This window comes from Callorhinus ursinus, unplaced genomic scaffold, assembly GCF_003265705.2.
Source record: "Callorhinus ursinus isolate GAN/ISIS: 27379988/994484 unplaced genomic scaffold, GSC_fseal_2.0 scaffold42, whole genome shotgun sequence".
Taxonomy (NCBI): Eukaryota; Metazoa; Chordata; class Mammalia; order Carnivora; family Otariidae; genus Callorhinus; species Callorhinus ursinus.
The window spans coordinates 3,961,428-3,979,243 of record NW_027397104.1 but is presented as its reverse complement, the minus strand read 5'-3'; the positions used below and the strand labels follow the sequence as shown (position 1 = coordinate 3,979,243).

Below are 17,816 nucleotides of genomic sequence, written 5' to 3'. Positions count from 1 at the left end.
GGCACCTGGGTGGTGCAATCACTTAAGCCTCCAACTCTTGATTTCAGTTCAGGTCATGATCTCAGGGTCATGGGATCGAGCCCCACCTCGGCCACCATGGAGGCTGCTTGAGTTTCTCTCCCTCTGCCCCTCCCCCTGCTCGTGCTCTCGAATGCTCCTCTCTCTGTCAAATAAATAAATCTTCTTTTAAAAAAAGAATAATGTGTTTTTTACTACAAAAGGAATTAATGTTCACTGTAGAAACACAGACAAGCATGGGAAGAAAAATAAATGAGCGATCATCCACTTTCTAAAAGTAATCACTACTAAGATTTCAATTCCTTCCTCCCATGCATGCGTGTACGTGTGAGCATGTGTGTGCTTGTGTGTGTGTATTTTTGGTTGTGAGTACTATTTAGTAACTGGTATTTTTACTTAAAAAAATTACTACGTTAATATTTTTGTACATTTTTTAAAGACCACACGTGTGGGTACTAAAAATAGCTAACATTTACTGAGCCAGGAACATTGTATTATCTCTTGTTAAAAGACAAATTGAGCCATATTAAAAATGTTAAGAGTTTATGTGAGCAAAGAATCGATTCAAACTGAGCAGCACCGAACTGAAAGTGGTCAGGCGCATTCCACCAACAGGAGCCAAGGGCAAGACTTACCTGCACAGAGAAAATGCAGAAGCAAAGCAAGGGAATTAATGACTGGCTATAACTTGAGACCTGGCTGGCCATTCGTGCCTGGCTGTCCTTACCGTTCCAATTTCCTAACTGAGGCATGTGTAGGCTTAAATTTTGGTTTGCTAAGGGAGGCTATCAAGGCATTAGATCCACCTCAGTCTAATGGTCTAAGGACGCTCTGAGTTGGGTACTATGACATTTTGTCATTTTGTTAATTAGGATACAGAGATGTAGAAAGAAGATGGGCTGTGTCTCTTGTCTGCTCCTCCCTTCCTTCTCCTCCTCCCCGTACACCATCCTCACACCAAGAGACAGAAGACAGCCTCTGGGCCTTCTCAGAGCTCTACAGAACCAGCCAGACGAGGCCCTGTGGAAACAGGTCACTGGGCAGATGTTCCAGGATCATCTCTGCCAGAGCAGAGCAGGTCTGTGGGCAACTCTGCCCTCAGACTTCCAAGGACAGCCTCCTGACACTTTTCTGTCCTGCTTCCCCCCACCCCCCACACCAGTGCTGGCCCTAACTCAGTTTAACCCTACTGTGGGAGACACCCAGCACCATTTTCTGTGCAGTGTTCTTTCTGGCTCTTTAGCTCTTGTTTTGAATGATTTTATCTCTTGTTTTGATTTCTTCTTCTCCCATTTCTCTTCTCTTTCCCTCTATTTTAAGACAAGAATTATTCTCCTTTCTCCGGTTCCCTTTGTTCCATGCACATCTCCCCTAGCTCACTCCAGTCCCCCCCACCAACTAATGGTTTCTAAGCTTCATTTTCTGTAGATCTCACTCTGGTATAAAAGGTGCCCTTCCCTTCTCCTTGGTCTAGCATGCTCATTCAAGACTGCTTCTGGCATCTGGAGAAGCCAAGGATATCCAAACGGACAGATCCCTGCTCCATATAATAAAGAGACAGTGGGAAATGATGCCACGGGGAAGAACCTGCTAGCCGCCACCACACATACACTCCCCCGACCAAGGGGAAGCTGTTTCCCTTACTTTCAATTTGTCTGCACTCTTCCTCAGTGATTTCCAGCGCTCATTTGTTCCGAAACAACCAAAACCAATGTGATGTTGTTATGCTGAAGGGTCTTTCCTAGAGCCTCTCAGTCAGCATTTTGCTTCACAACGGGTTATACCTCACAAATGCAAATATAAGTAATGTGTGCAGAAAGATTACAATGCACCCTACAGGTACCATCTGGAGTCAGTTCTGCTTAGCTTTCTGACAAAAGCCGAGGTATTCCTGAGACATTTCACTGCAGTTCAACCTGCTACCTAGAAAGCAGGCTGCCTGATTTCACTTGTCACCAATAACTCAGATTAAGGAGTCAGGACATCGCAAGCCCTTTGCGGGGAAGGGGAGGGCAGTCTACATGCAATTCATTTTGCTTTCTGGGCTGACTCTGCAGCAAAGCATGAGGGAGCACTTGTTTTTCACTTCAATTATATTCCCTTACCACTCCAGGGTCTCCAACTCCTCCCTGTCTCTCCTCTGTGCCCTGCCCGCCCCCCAATTTGCACACGCACATACTCGCACATGTGAAAATCTACCCCCAAGATTCCAAGGACCTTCACAACGTACTCACTGATAGAAACCAAGAGCTGCTTATAACAGGTCTTTTTTGTTATTGTTTTTAATTTTTACCATAATAGAAAATAGAGAAGAGAATTAAAGACAGGTAGAGCTTATAATGAGGACCAATCCCTATGTATCTGCTAAGAACTGACCACTGAAAATCTCCTAAGAGGCCTAGACAGCCCCCAGGGGGCTGCTCCTACAGGCTTGCCGCTAGAGAGTCCCGAGTTGTTGGCAGCATCACCTGAAAATAATGAAGGATCCAAGAATGCAGAGTGTACTGCCCACTGGGTTTGCTTTCTAGAAGTATACCAATCCTGACCCATCCTCTAATGGCAACTTTGGGGAGCTATTTCGTAGACATAGTGTTGCAGTGAACAGTATGGAGGCTCCCATCTGAATAATGTAAGATCAAAATCGGGTTGCTGCTTCACCTCAACACACAGTCTCTCCCCTCTCACTGGAGGGGAAATGATAGTGGCCCAATTCTGCTTTGCGTTGAGCTAGGAAAAGAATTTGCATGATTTTCTCAAGGATGACAGAAACATACAGAATACGTCAGGATACAAATATCTCACTTAAGACTGAGTGCACAGGATTAAGACAAAGTCTACAGAGAACTCAGAAGAAGCATTGATCTGGGATGCTCTCAAGCAGGTAGGAGTGAGACGCAAGGCTTTAAATAGCTACCACCAGCTATAAAAATAAGTGAACTGTAAATTCTTCTGACCGGAGGTTTCCTAAAACAGTAGAAATAGAAATATTCCTAAAATCCCAATACAGGGAAGGTCACTCAAATAACTACTTCTTAAGGAACTGATGCATTAAGAGGAAGCATTTGCAGACTAAAAGCCACATAATACACAGCGGTTGCATCCTGACAGGATACTTGTTAAAAAGGATCCATTTGCGGCTCCAATATTCAGGGTCAGTAATTTCTCAGAAAAAGGTTAATGGAAACAAAACAGAATTCAGGGCACATTCTTCCAATCAGTGTGCAGAAGTAGAAGGAAAAGTACACCTTTAGCACACCCTCAGGCTATAGAAAGCAAAATTATTGCAACATTCTGTTTAGCAGAATTTGCAACCAGGACAATGGAGAGAAGAGGGAGGCCAGATGCAGGGGAACGTTTGTGTGTGTCACTGGGCAGGTAGGCTGACTGACCCTGGTCACTTCCAGAGAGGATGCAGTGACGTCGCGTTTGAAGGCAGAGCATATGGATGTGAAGAAACCAAGTGGTGACTGGATAGGGAGCTGGAGCAACTTTCTCAAATCAGCTTCCAGCCCCAGAAGCTACTCTGCAAAATTTATAAATGTGTCACAGACTAACGGATTGGGGAAAGTTGGTGGAGAAGGAAGCCATGAAACCTAATGGCTGTGTGGTCTCTTCCTTCCCTCCTGGAAAGAAAGGGAAACCTGATCTGGGCAGCAGTATTAGAATACTTTCTAGAGAAAGGCTGGGACAGTGGTAGTCTGGGTTGGCTTTCAGGGTATAGAGCAGCAGCGTCCTCTGGAAAATCACAAAGACTGAAGGTACCAACAGAGCAAGAGAAGGATCAAGCTAGAGACGATGCGAAGAAAGAGTCCGTAACACCAACAGGATAGAGAGACCTTGTGCATGGAGGTTTGGAACAGGATGAGTAAGCAAATATGAGGCTGGAGGGAACCCTTCCAGAAGCTAACCCAGGTCAAAGGACTTTTGAAAAAGACACCACTGCATTGAAGAGGCCACACAGATATCCATACAAGTCAGCCACAGCAGGTCATTTGTGTCCCTTGGCGGAGGGTAGTGCTCGGTCCAGACTGACCGTGAATGGCTTTCAGCGAGGCCTCGCCAGCCGCCAGGCTCAGTGGTGTGTGTGCAGCATGCTATGTAGTCTTCACGCCGCCCTCCATCCTCATCAAACCCTTCCGCTAGAGAGAGAACATTTATGGACGATTGATGGACTCTGAATTGTAACCTTCTGTCCAACTAGACAATCAGAAAGCTATCCTGTATTCTTTGTAAGGATTCTTTTGGGGCACATGGCGCTCACCCTCCCCCTTCCACCTCAAACTCCTTTAATTAAATAGCACTGTGATATGACCCATCTGCAAGAAGTAGTCATGTGAAAAGTATCACTGGCTTAATTAAGGGTATTATCTATTGCATTACACAGCATCCTATTTATGAGTCCCTAAGAGACAAACTCCTGACCTTAGTGTTAAGAATTATTATAGCTCTCCTAGCACATGGCATGTTTTTAGATTATAAACGCTGGGAGTCTGGCTTGGCTTGGGAGTCATTCAGCTGATCCTGTTTGCCTACTTGCAAGGGCTGCTAGGAAGCTCCAGGCCAGATTTGTGGCCCAACTCAAGGCATGCTGTTACTCTAATTTCATTCCATTCTTTCTTGCTCCACTTTTTAAATATAGTTATGCTTATCATTTTTATCCTATAAAATTACGTGCATTTTTAAAAACCCTGTTTGTACAAGATCAGGTATAAACACATACATATACATTCATATGTACAGATCTAAGAGTGGTATGGCCAAATTGCAAAAACAGTGCAGGTACTAAGAGTTTCATGTACATATAATTGAAATTAGTGAAGTTCTTGTCCCCGGTTAAAGTTATTTCTTATTAAAATTTATGAGTAACCCAGTTTTTCTGCTTCACATTTTTATTGAGAAAATCCATTTTCAACTTGCCAGAAACCGGAATTTCTTTAGTCATCATAGAGGAACCAAGCCTTCTGATTTATATGGAACAACTTCTCCATCTATTGGCACAATTTAATATTGCAAATAATATCTTGAAATCAAATGTTCCCTTATTACTCTATGCAGATTTTGTTTCCTTCCCATTAAGTCTCTCACAAAGTTTCCACTGTCAGTAATTAAATACATCTCCCCTGCATTAAGCTCTTTGCCTTCCGGAGTTAATAAACCTATAGAAATTAAATTCATGGTATTATTACTGGGCTGAAAGGATTCCTAGATCATAATCTTCACCTCCTAAAGGAAGTCAAACCAAATTTTCCAAAATAAGATAGAAAGGAATGGAGAAGTATTATACATAGACTTAATTTAAACCAATTTAGGATGTGATAATTATTTAAAAGTCATATTTAAGGATGGAGTGAAATACTGGACATGGCAATAATTTAATCCTCTTGAAGGATTAAAACATATGGGCATCCAAAGGGGCCAGTTTTAAAAATATATATCATAGGGGCGCCTGGGTGGCTCAGATGGTTGAGCGACTGCCTTCGGCTCGGGTCATGATCCCGGAGTCCTGGGATCGAGTCCCACATCGGGCTCCCTGCTCAGCAGGGAGTCTGCTTCTCCCTCTGACCCTCTTCCCTCTCATGCTCTCTCTCATTCTCTCTCTCTCAAATAAATAAAATCTTAAATAAAAAAAGATGTTTCAAAAAAAATAAAAATATATATCATAGGCTAACACTAAATTGAGACAACACCAGTCTCACCATTCCCCACCTACCAACACATCTCTACCTTTGAGTAAGTCATTCCTTCACCTGACAAGGCAATCCCACTTCCTGATAAACAAAATACACCACCCTGGAAATTTTTTTAAGCATAAAATGTTCTTAAAATCTCTGTGATGTTGCAGGGCGCCTGAGTGACTCAGTCAGTTAAGCATCTGCCTTCAGCTCACATCATGATCCCAGGGTCCTGGGATCAGAGTCCCTCATTAGGATCCCTGCCCAGTGGGGAGTCTGCTTCTCCCTCCCCCTACCCATGCTCTCTCCCTCTCTCAGATAGATAGATAGATAGATAGATAGATAGATAGATAGATAGATAAATAAATAAATAAATAAATAAATAAATAAAATCTTTTTTAAAAATCTCTGCGATGTTGCAATCTCTATATGACTATATATCTGCAGTGAATTTATTTCTATGTACATCTCTTGCATTATTACCCTACAGATCAGAGCTTAAAACCCAACTTTTCCACTTACACAAAGTGTGTAGCCTTGAGCAAGTTACTTTTACCTCCATAACCTTCTTTCCTCACGTACACATGAAAATAATACTAATTGCCTTGTAGGACTATTATGAGAATTAAATAAGATAATTGTTCAAAAAATATCTCACACTTAGTAGACACTCAATAAATGGTAGATTTTAGTAGTAGTTGTAGTTGTTGTAGGAAGAAGAAAAGGCTTGATCACGCTTTTCCCATAAGTCCCTTGACCATTCAATCCTTCTCAAATTGAATCTCTGGCCTGAAAAAACTATTTTCAGGGGACCTAAAAGCAGGGAGGTTCACAAACAGCAAGAAATAAGGGCCTTAATGAAAATTATGAAGGAAGGAAGAAGCAAATGGAAGCAGAATCAAAAATATGAACTAGAACAGAAATTGATAAAACTGAAAACAGAAAATCAATAGAGAAAATCAACAAAACACAAAGTTGGCTCTTTGGAAAAAAATAAGCCTCTAGCCAGGGTAACAAAGCAAAAAAGAGAAAAGACACAAATTACTAATACCAGAAATGGAAGAGGGGACACCACTATAGATCTCATGGACAATGAAAAGATAATAAAGGAATACTATGAACACCTCTATGCCCATAAATTTGATAACCTAGATGAAATCAACCAATTCCTTGAATGACACAATCTGCCAAAGCTCACACAAAAACAAAGAGATAAAGCAAATAGCCCTATAGCTATTACAAAAATTAAATCAATAATTAATAATCTTCCAAAACCAAAAGCACTAGGCTCAGATGGGTTCACTGGTAAATTCTACTGAATATTTAAGAAAAAAAAATTTTAGCAACTGTCTACAATCCCTTACAGAAGACAGAAGCAGAAGGAATACTTCCTAATGCCAGGATTATTCTAATACCAAATCAGACAAGACATTACAAGAAAACTATAGACTAATATCTCTCATGAACATAAATGCAAAAATCCCCAAGAAAATATAAGCAAATTGAATCCAACAATGTATAAAAATAATTATACACCATGACCATGTGGGATTATCAGACCTATGCCTGGCTGGTTCAACATTTGAAAATCAACTAATGTAACACATCACATGATCATATCAATAGATGCAGACAGAGCATTTGACAAAATCTAACACCCATTTATAATAAATACTTTTAGCAAATTAGGAATAAAGGGATGTTCATAAAGAACATCTACAGAAGAATTTATAGCTCGTAGCATACTTAATAATGAAAAACTCCAAGCTTTCCCTCTAAGATTAGGAACATGGCAAGGATGTCCCCTTTTGCCACTGCCTTTATCTTGTTGAAACTTCTATCTAATTCAGTAAGACAGGAAAAGAAAATAAAAGGTATACAAATTGGAAAGGAAGAAATGAAACTGTCTCTATTTGCAGATGGCATGATTGTCTATGTAGAAAATCTAAAAGATGAAAAAATTCCTGGAACTAATAAGCCATTGTAACAAGGTTGCAGGATACAAAATTAATATATGAAAGTCAATTATTTTCTTATATACCAGCAATGAAAAAGTGGAATTTCCTCCATCTATTAAGGCTGATTATTGTTTTTCTTAGTCTGTTGATACAATATATTACACCGGTTGATTTTCAAATGTTATATTGCTTTCCTAAGATAAATCTCTTTTTCATGACCTACTACTCTCTTTATATGTTGGTAGATTGGATTGGCTATTATTTTGTCAAGGAATGGACTCATACAATATGTGGTCTTTTGTGACTGGATTCTTCTTTTTAGCATAATGTTTTCAAGATTTGTCCCTGATGTAGCATGTATCAGTACTTTGTTCTTTTTTGTTGCTGAAGAATATTCCAGCAGTGGTATAGATATACCACTTTCTGTTTATACACTCATCAGTCAATGGACATTTGGATTGTTTCTACTGTTGGCCATTATAAATAATGCTTCTATGAATATTTATGTACAAATTTTTATATAAATAAATGTTTTCATTTATCATGGGTATATACCTAGAACTAGAATTGCCGGGTCATGCAGTAACTCTATGTCTAATAGTTTGAAAAACATCCAAACTGTTTTTAAAATGGCTATACTAGGGGCGCCTGGGTGGCTCAGTCGGTTAATCTGCCTTCGGCTCAGGTCATGATCCCAGGATCCTGGGATTGAGCCCCGCATCAATCCAGCACAGCCCCTGCTGTGCTTCTCCCTCTCCCTCTGCTGCTCCCTCTGCTTGTGCTCTCTCTCAAACAAATAAAATCTTTAAACAAATAAAGTGGCTGTACTATTTAACATTTCCATCAGCGATGTTTGAGGGAATACACTGTATGAGGGGAACCAATTTCTCCACATCCTCTTCAATACTTATTATCATCTGTATTTTCTTACTGTGTTTAGCTTTTAAATGTTTCTGCTTTAAACACCATATATTTCTATAAATAAATAAATAAATAAATACCATATATTTCTGTATAGCCCATATCTAAGAGAATATTTTAGATGGTCTGGTTTAATTATAGCAATGTCAATAAAGCCAGAATCAGTTAGTGAAATATTATAAAATTCAAATATACATTGTCTATAACCTATGTTAAATAACTAAAATTTTCAGGGCTCCTGGGTGGCTCAGATGGTTAAGCATCTGCCTTCGGCTCAGGTCATGATCCTGGGGTCCTGGGATCAAGCCCCCACATTGGGCTCCCAGCTCAGTGGGGAGTCTGTTTCTCCCTCTGTCTCCCCCCCGCCATGTTCTCTCTCTGTATCTCTCTGTTCCAAATGAATAAAATCTTTAAAAAATAAAATAATAAAAAAAATAAAGTTTTCTACTCCAAAGTAGTTTATATAAATAGTCTCAAGAGTAGGGGCGCCTGGGTGGCTCAGTCATTAAGCGTCTGCCTTCAGCTCAGGTCATGATCCCAGGGTCCTGGGATCGAGCCCCACATTGGGCTCCCTGCTTGGCGGGAAGTCTGCTTCTTCCTCTCCCACTCCCCCTGCTTGTGTTCCCTCTCTCACTGTCTCTCTCTGTCAAATAAATAAAATCTTTAAAAAAAAATACAGTCTCAAGAGTAAAGATCAGTGTGTCACTGGAGAACATCTTGCTGATGAACTGGCCTGATCCAAATTCATGAAGACAGAAAAAAAGAAACTCTTCAAGAAAAATCTGGCTAGAACTTTATTTATCCAACCTGACTAAATATTCATATTTTGCTCCCAAAGGGCTAAGCCATTTTTTTCCAGCTTTAATGAGGTATAATTGACAAGTGAGAATCATATATATTTAAAATATACAATGTGATGTTTTGATATGTGTATATGTTGAGAAATATTACCACCATCAAGCTAATGAACAAATCCATTCATCACCTCATATTGTCACCTTTGCGTGTGTGTGTGTGTGTGTGTGTGTGTGTGTGTGTGTGTGTGGTGAGAACACATAAGATCCACTCTCTTAGTAAATGCAACTGTAAAACACTGATGAAAGAAACTGAAGAAGATACAAGCAAATGGATTTATGTATTGGAAAAATTAATACTGTTAAAATGTCCATACTACTGAAAGTGATCTACAGATTCATGCAATCCCTACCAAAATTCTAATGGCATTTTTTTTACAAAAATAGAAAACGCCATCCTAAAATTCCTATGGAACCACAAAAAAACTCCAAATAACCAAAGCAATCTTGAAAAAGAACCACAAAGCTGGAGGTATTAAACTTCCTCATTTCAAACTACATTATAAATCTAGAGAAACCAAAACAGTATAATACTGGCTAATATTTATACTTCAAAAATGTCAAATTTTCAGCTTTTACCCTCATCTCCTTAACAGCATATAATGAGTATCTCAGTTCTTTTCACTTTCAGACCATCCATGTCAACAATTTTTTTTTTTTTTTCTGGAGATACCCGCTATTGAAATGTGTGCCCTCTGGTTTCAGCCATAATTTTAATGAAGGCTAAATCAGGAATATTTTGGTCTTATAATTGTATTTATAAATTAATATTCGATAAGTATAAATTTTTTAATGAGCATCAAATTCTCCCATTAAATTAACAAAAAAAATTATTGATAATATCCAGCATTGTGAAGGATCCTGAAAGATGGTTATTCTGTCTCATCCAGTGGAAATTTGAACTAATACAAGCTTTCTGGAGGACAATTTGGAAACATATTTTAAAAGTTTTAAAAATGTGCAGACCCTTTGACCCAGCAAATTCTTCTTGCAGGAATTTGTGCTAAGGAAATAATTAGATATTTAGTCAAAGTTTTATGCATAAAAATGTTCACCTGTTCATAATGGAAAAGTAAGAAAATTTTTAAATAGCTAAAAATGGGAGGTGGCCAAAGGTTAAATAAAATGCAATCTGTGTGCTATAATATTATGCAACAATACAAAAATCATGTTTTCAATTAACTTTCAATGGCCTGAGACAAGTTTCTAATGTTATATTTGGAGAAAAAAAAAGCAACATATAATACTAGCTACTATGAGCTCCCCACTTACTGAGATAAGATAGACATTGATAAAACTAAACATATTAGCAGTGATAAGTCATCCATGGGGGATAGGATTATGGGCAGTTGTTTTTTTTTTAAGATTTTATTTATTTATTTGACAGAGAGAGACACAGCGAGAGAGGGAACACAAGCAGGGGGAGTGGGAGAGGGAGAAGCAGGCTTCCCGCGGAACAGAGAGCCGGATGCGGGGCTCAATCCCAGGACCCTGGGATCATGACCTGAGCCACCCAGGTGCCCCAGATTATGGGCAGTTTTTAATGGAGTGGGATTGGGTGTAGGGGTGTGTGTACGTGCTGTGTGTGTGTGTGTACACACACACGTGGGTATATTTTCAAAGTTTTTTGCAGTGAACATATTTTACTTTTATAACAATGATGAAAGTGATGTACAGAAGTCTTCTTAATTTCACCTGTTTAAAACCACTTTTTTCTTTTACTGCACAGAGATAAATGTCTCCTTCAAGAATACCTCATTTTGCTTTCTCCAAAAGTTGCAAAAACAACTTAGATAATGAGCAGTTTACTTGCAGTAATAACATATTAGCACTACTTAGGGAACTAGCTCACAGAACTTTTCCCTATGGCAAAACAAAAATGTCATACATGGAGGCATTACAGTGTTTATGCTAACTCTGGCATTTTACACGCTTGAACTCATTATTACTCTCATTAATTTTGTGATTGTTAATAGCACTGCTATTTATAGGATGACTTAACCTTTACAAATTTATATCAAAGATTTTAAAACTAACTGGAGAATGTGTCTAGAATATAAGAGGATGTATCTTTGAGTGATTTTCCCCAGTGGGGAGCATATTTTGATCCTTAATATCTTTAAATAATTGGGATGCCTAGCTAAAGTCGAGAAACACTATTTTATCAGTAAAGGTATTAAAAAAATCATAAATGACTAATTGGCTTTCAGAAAAATATGTACGAGTGTCAAAAATACCTACGAAATGAAAACAAACAAAGGAAAACTAAGGGGGTATTTTCTAGATGTTCCCTTTTATGAAGGTAATTTGCAAAGAAGCAAGGAATATGAACCTTTCAACAAAGAGCCTTATTTTCTAACAAAAGCTATCCTAGTCTTAAGTCTGAGTGAGATAAACGGGAAAATTCAAAACGATAAAAATATAGAAAATTCTCTATTTTAATTGTCAGGAATGCAGTAGGACCCCGCTGTTCACTTTTGCCACCAGACGGCTGAGGCTGGTTTGCACGGTCATTTTCTCCCTGGTCATAGAGTTGTTCTGTGTTAGCTGTGTTTCTGTGGAGCTGTTAAGTGTTTTACAAGCACTGTTAAAGCCATTATACATGAGCAGCATAAAAGCAGTGGGAACCATTATTACCTTCCATCTTAAAGCACGATTATTACCTGTTGTTGAGAAGAAGAATCTGATTGCAAAAATCCACAAGTCGGACAAAATACCGAATCTGTTGCTGAGGCTGTGGCGAAACAGGGAGAAATGCGTAACAGCGCTTCCACACCTATGGACAGTGGCCCCGCAGGGATTATAGCCTGGTTGCCCCTCGGCTCCAAATCTATCCTTTCTTACTCCCTGCTCTTTGATGCTGGGGCCAGGATTCTCCAGCCACCGCCCTGCTTTGTCGGCTCTACGTCAGGATAGAGGCTGGGGGAGGACCGAGGACTAGCTCGGCCCTGTCTGTTCCTGTCTGCTTGCGGTTCCCATGATGCTTTTCACCCTGACAGCCGCCGTACTTTCCCACGACAGCAGCGAAATTCAGTTCTGTTTCCCCCATACTTGCAAACTCCCGTCTCCCATAGAAACAGGATATACAACAGCTGGCCACCCCATTCAAGATCTGGGCCCCTGGACCACAGAGCTCCCCATTTCAAACTCAGAGCCACAGCACCAGTCAAGCAGCACCATCTCCATCTCCACAGAGGTCTGAGTTGCCATTCCATGGCACCCCTCCTCTTAGTCCCCTCAGCTGAGGGCTGGTACAGGCTTCCTAGACTTGCTGCCTTTTTGATTCCCTAAAGCTCTCTTTTTACCCTTTCAACAATTTAATTAACCCTGTACCTAGGGAACAGTTCTTTACATTAAATTCCATTGGTTCAAAGAGCTGGTGTGGTTTGTTTTCAAATTTGACCTTGTCTTAGTCACTTTGAGCTCTGCAACAAGATACCATAGGCTAAGTGGCTTAAACAATAAACATTTATTTCTCACAGTGCTGGAGCCTCGAAGTCCAAGATGAAGTCAGTTGGGTGCTGGGGAGGGCCCTCTTCTCGGGGGTAGACTGCTGACACCGCATGCTCACTGGGCAGAGGGCTCAAGCTACCTCTCCAGCTCCACCCTCATGACCTAATGACCTCCCAAAGGCCCCACCTCCAAATACCATCACATTGGGTGGGAAGGTCAGGGGGTCACCAAGATTTCAACATATGAATTTGGGAGGACACATTCAGTCCACTGCAGACCCTAACTAATACAGAAAAGAATTTGGCAATGTCTAGCAAAATGACGTGGACTTACCCTTTGACCCATCAATACTTCTTTTAGTACTCCATGCAAAAAGATATATGGTCTAGGATTTTCTTTTAAGTGCTTTGTAACAGCAAAGATTGGAAACAAAAATGTCTATCAATGGTACATGCACATAACAGTATTATAAAATTTAAAAAAAGGAATGGGAAAAGTCTCTATATACTGCTATGGAGTGATCTCCATGATAAGTGGTTAGGCCAAAAAAAAAAAAATGGAGGAGAAAATATGCATAAGACACCCCTATTTGTCTACAAAAGAAAAAAATAAAAGCATATTCACATATTTTCTTTTGTTAAATGAAACTGACAGATAAACAAAAAAATACAGGTCGCCTGGGTGGCTGTTCAGCATCCGCCTTCAACTCAGGTCATGATCCCACGGTTCTGGGATCGGGTCCCACAAAGGGCTCCCTGCTCAGTGGGGAGTCTGCCCACAGACTTCCCCTCCCCTCAGCTTGTGCTCCCTCTTGCTCACTCTCTCAAATAAATAAACAAAATCTTAAAAAAAAATACATAAGAGGTAGGAAAGAATAGGACGAAGAAGACTGGGATAGAAGCTAGACTTCTCTGAATATACTTCGTTTTATAGATTTGACTTTGAAAGCTTCTGGTACCAATTTCAACATGGGGGTGTGTGTGTGGTAACTGGGGAGCAGGGGTTCCCACACCAGCAAGCAATTCTCAGACAACAGCTGGGTATTCCACAATTTAAATCAATTCTGACACTAACCACCTGGAGAAAGCATCAAATCTCACATGTTGAGGGCTGATTCCAATAAGACTGTCCCCCACCTGCATTTCAGATACTAGTCACAAGTCCAGGTTGTCACCTGTGCTTCTGCCAAGCTACACAGATTGGAGGTTCTAACAACCCCCTTCTTGCTAGAGCACATACAACTCAGAGAAACATTTTACTTACTAGATCACTGGTTTATTACAAAGGATATTAACTCAGGAAGAGCCAGGTGGAAGAAAGCATAGACCAAGTTATGGGGAAAGAGTGCAGAGCTTCCATGCCCTCTCCAGACACACCACTCTTCCCAAATCTCCACATTTCACCAAGTCTGAAGCTCTCCGAACCCTGTCCTTTGGGGTTTTATAGAGGCTACATTACATAGGCATGACTGCTTAAATCACTCCTGGCAATTGATTCAACCTCCAGTCCCTCTTCAGCTCCCAGGCCTGAAAGTTCCAACCCTAATCACACCGTTGGCTCCTCTGGCAACCAGCCCCCATCCTTAGATGCTAGCCAAAAGCTGCCTCATTAGCATAACAAAAGACACCTTTACTGCTCTTATCATTCAGTAAATTTCAAGGGTCTTAAGAGCTCTGTGCCAAAAGCTGGACAAAGACCAAATACATATTCCTCATCTCAAATCACAATATCACAACTTTGAAACTAAAAATAATTTACATAATTGTAAATCATATTCATAACTAAAATTAAAATTTTTAAAGGATGTATTTTATAAACAAAAACTCCATCCACTGAAAAGACATTGTTTCTACAAAGACCATCTCCACAGCCATGAGTATCCCTAGGGCACATATGTCTCTACCATTTCCCAATAACAGGAATCAGGTTCTAGGTCTGGGACAGAAAGTATACAAAGTGAATGAGGAATTTCTTATCATAAGGGATCATATATTCTGGTATATGCTTATACCAGAAAGCAAGGAAGCTATCAAAGACTGCTAGGTTATGTCAAAAAAAAGACTCAGGAGCCAACTTGAAGATATTCTAGTAGAACATCTTCATTTCCATCTCCTAATGATTAGTGAGTCTAGGAAATGATCATCAATGTCTGCTAACATCAAAAAAAAAAAGAGAGAGAGAGAGAGAAAACCAGGTGTTACGTAAGTCCTAATAAAAGTATACAACATCATCTATGAAGTATTCTTGTGCAAAACACAAAAGCATAATCCAATCAAGCTTCAAAATACATATACCTATTTGCAGAGGATAGAAGAACATATTAAATGACACCAAGGAGATGCAATTAGCAAAATCCAGGCGGTAGAACACTACAGGACAATTATTTCTTCAACAAATCAATTGCAAGAAAAAAAGAGAATGTGTTTATCTGTAAATTAACAGAGAAAGGGTAATAGGCCCAATTTAAACAAATTATTTAAAATTTTATAAGATAATTGGGGAAATGTGAATATAGGCAGCATATTTTATGATATTTGGGGATTAGTGTATTGTTAACTTTGTTAATATAATGATGATATTGTGGTTACATTTTTAAAAATAAAATATACGATACATGAAATTGTATAAAGTCAGGTATTTGCTTCCAAATTACCAAGTGTGGGAAGAATTAGGTGAGGAGAGGATGTAGTAAAAACAATAATGTCCAAAACTTTATAACTGGAGTCTGGATCATAGGTACATGAGGTTCATTATATAATTCTTTTTACTTTTTCATATGATTATATTTTCCATAATAAAAAGTCCATTTAAATTCAAAATCAGGGGCACCTGGGTGGCTCAGTCCATTAAGCATCTACCTTCAGCTCAGGTCATGATCAGACCCAAATGTTGAACTCCCTGCTGGAGTGGGGGGAGCCTGCTTCTCCCTCTCCCCACCCCCTGCTTGTGCTCTCTCTTGCTATCTCTCTCTCAAATAAATAAATAAAATCGTATAAATAAATAAATAAATTCAAAATCACCTGAGTTAAGAATATTTTTGGATCTAATTCTTTGATAACTTTTCCTATTACTTGCATGATTATTGCACTAGCCAAGTTTTCCATTCCTTCTAGAGTCAATTTTTGGTAATTTATATGTAATGCTGTGAACAAAAAAAAAAATTATTCATTAGAATTTTTCTTAGAGAATAAAATAAATAAGTCCACTCTGAAGAGTATAATACTATAGGCAAACCTGACCTTGGGAAGAACAGTCATACCTGATTAAAAAAAAGAAAGTGAGGAATTTCTTGGTTACATATGAAAGTGAGGGGAAGAGAGAAGAGTAGGGATGAAAAGGGCAAAGACAGCAGGTGGCTATGCAATATGTGATTGAATCCAATGAACAGAAATAGTCTATATGAAATTAAAGGCTTGATAATAACATCTAACATCTAGTGAGCATGCACAATGTGCCACTTTTCTAAGCACGGTACACATATTAGCTCGTTCAACTTTCATTGCAACTCTGTGAAGAATTGGTATTACCACTGTTTTCTTCTTTTTTTTATTAAAGATTTTATTTATTTATTTGACAGAGAGAGACACGGCGAGAGAGGGAACACAAGCAGGGGGAGTGGAAGAGGGAGAAGCAGGCTTCCCGCAGAGCAGGGAGCCCGATGCGGGGCTCGATCCCAGGACCCTGGGACCATGACCCGAGCCGAAGGCAGACGCTTAAATTACCACTGTTTTCAAAACGAGGCTCGCTTCGGCAGCACATATACTAAAATGAGGAAAATGAGGCACAGAGAGGCTCAAAACTTTTCCCAGGTTGACACAACCAGTAAAACGTGGAGTGGGCATTAAACCCAGAATAGAACGCAATATGGCTACAGCGCCTGCATTCTTTAGCCATTAACTTTAGGGCAGGGTTGACAAAACTACTGCCTACGGGCCAAACCCAACCAGTAGCCTCTTTCTGTACCTCTTTTTTTTTTTTTTCAGGGGTGGGGGCGCCCTGCTTGGAGCCCTGCAGGCCCCCTGCAGGGGTGCATAGTGACAGCCCAGGTGCCCACCGCGCCCTCCGCGCCTGGCCGGCTGGTAAGTTAAGGTCGCGGGATTCACCTGAGGAGTTGCCGGGTGATGCCGGGGCTCACCTGCAACAGAAGGGCCATCCGCCATGCCCGCTGGTTGCTGGCGAAGCAGTCGGCGGCTGTCAGCGGCCTCGCCCCTAGGCGGGGAAAAGACAAGGCTGCACTGCCGGGGAGCACCAGGAGGAGGAAGCGGGAACGTAAGCCCCGCCCTGTGCCGCCTGCCGCCCCGCCCACCGCACCCTTGCCCTAGGCGCCGGGCAGGTAAGGCCTGGGTCTGAGTAGGGGGCGCACGCTGGGTACAGGTGACCATCCAGCATCTCGTCCCCCAGGGCAGCAATAAACCAGCCCCCCATACATCCTGAGAGCTCAGAAAAGTTTTGCGGCTTTTAAAACGGTTGTAAACCAAGAAGAGGAAGAAGGACGTGGAGAAGGAGTAATACATGCGCCCACGAAGACTAAAATATTTGCTCTCTAGCCCATTACAGAAAAACTGACCAACCCTTTCTGTGATCTGAGTGGTTTCCGTGTGGAAAATTGAAAAGCGTCAGATCGGCTCATGTTTAGATGATGCTGGGAAAATAAGTACAGCCTACATGGATGCAGGAGTGTGGATGCTTAGCAAACTATGGAGCAGTAACAAAATCCCAAAGCATGAGCAGGTTTTTGGATTGTCACAAGCAAATAGAAGTGGCATTTGAACCAAAGTCAACCAAATCTCTGAGAGGTGGAAGCTGCAGCTGATACAGATTTTGTATATATTGGTCAGAAATTTTCTTTCTCTTTATGAGTTTCAAAATTATTTGCATAGAATATTTTACAGTATTGTATTAAAGTATTTTAACATCTATATTTGTAGTTATGTATCTCA

At 40.3% G+C, this 17,816-nt stretch overlaps 1 long non-coding RNA gene across 2 annotated transcripts in view; it reads right to left on the bottom strand.

Moving 5' to 3' along the window:
- The window catches only part of LOC141370685 (uncharacterized), a 329,861-nt gene extending 317,601 nt beyond the window's left edge, over positions 1-12,260 (bottom strand). For both annotated transcript variants that reach the window (XR_012374943.1, XR_012374942.1), the window contains exon 1: positions 12,087-12,260. This is a non-coding gene — a long non-coding RNA (uncharacterized lncRNA). The remainder of the gene's footprint in view (positions 1-12,086) is intronic.
- Between the last annotated feature and the right edge of the window lie 5,556 nt (positions 12,261-17,816).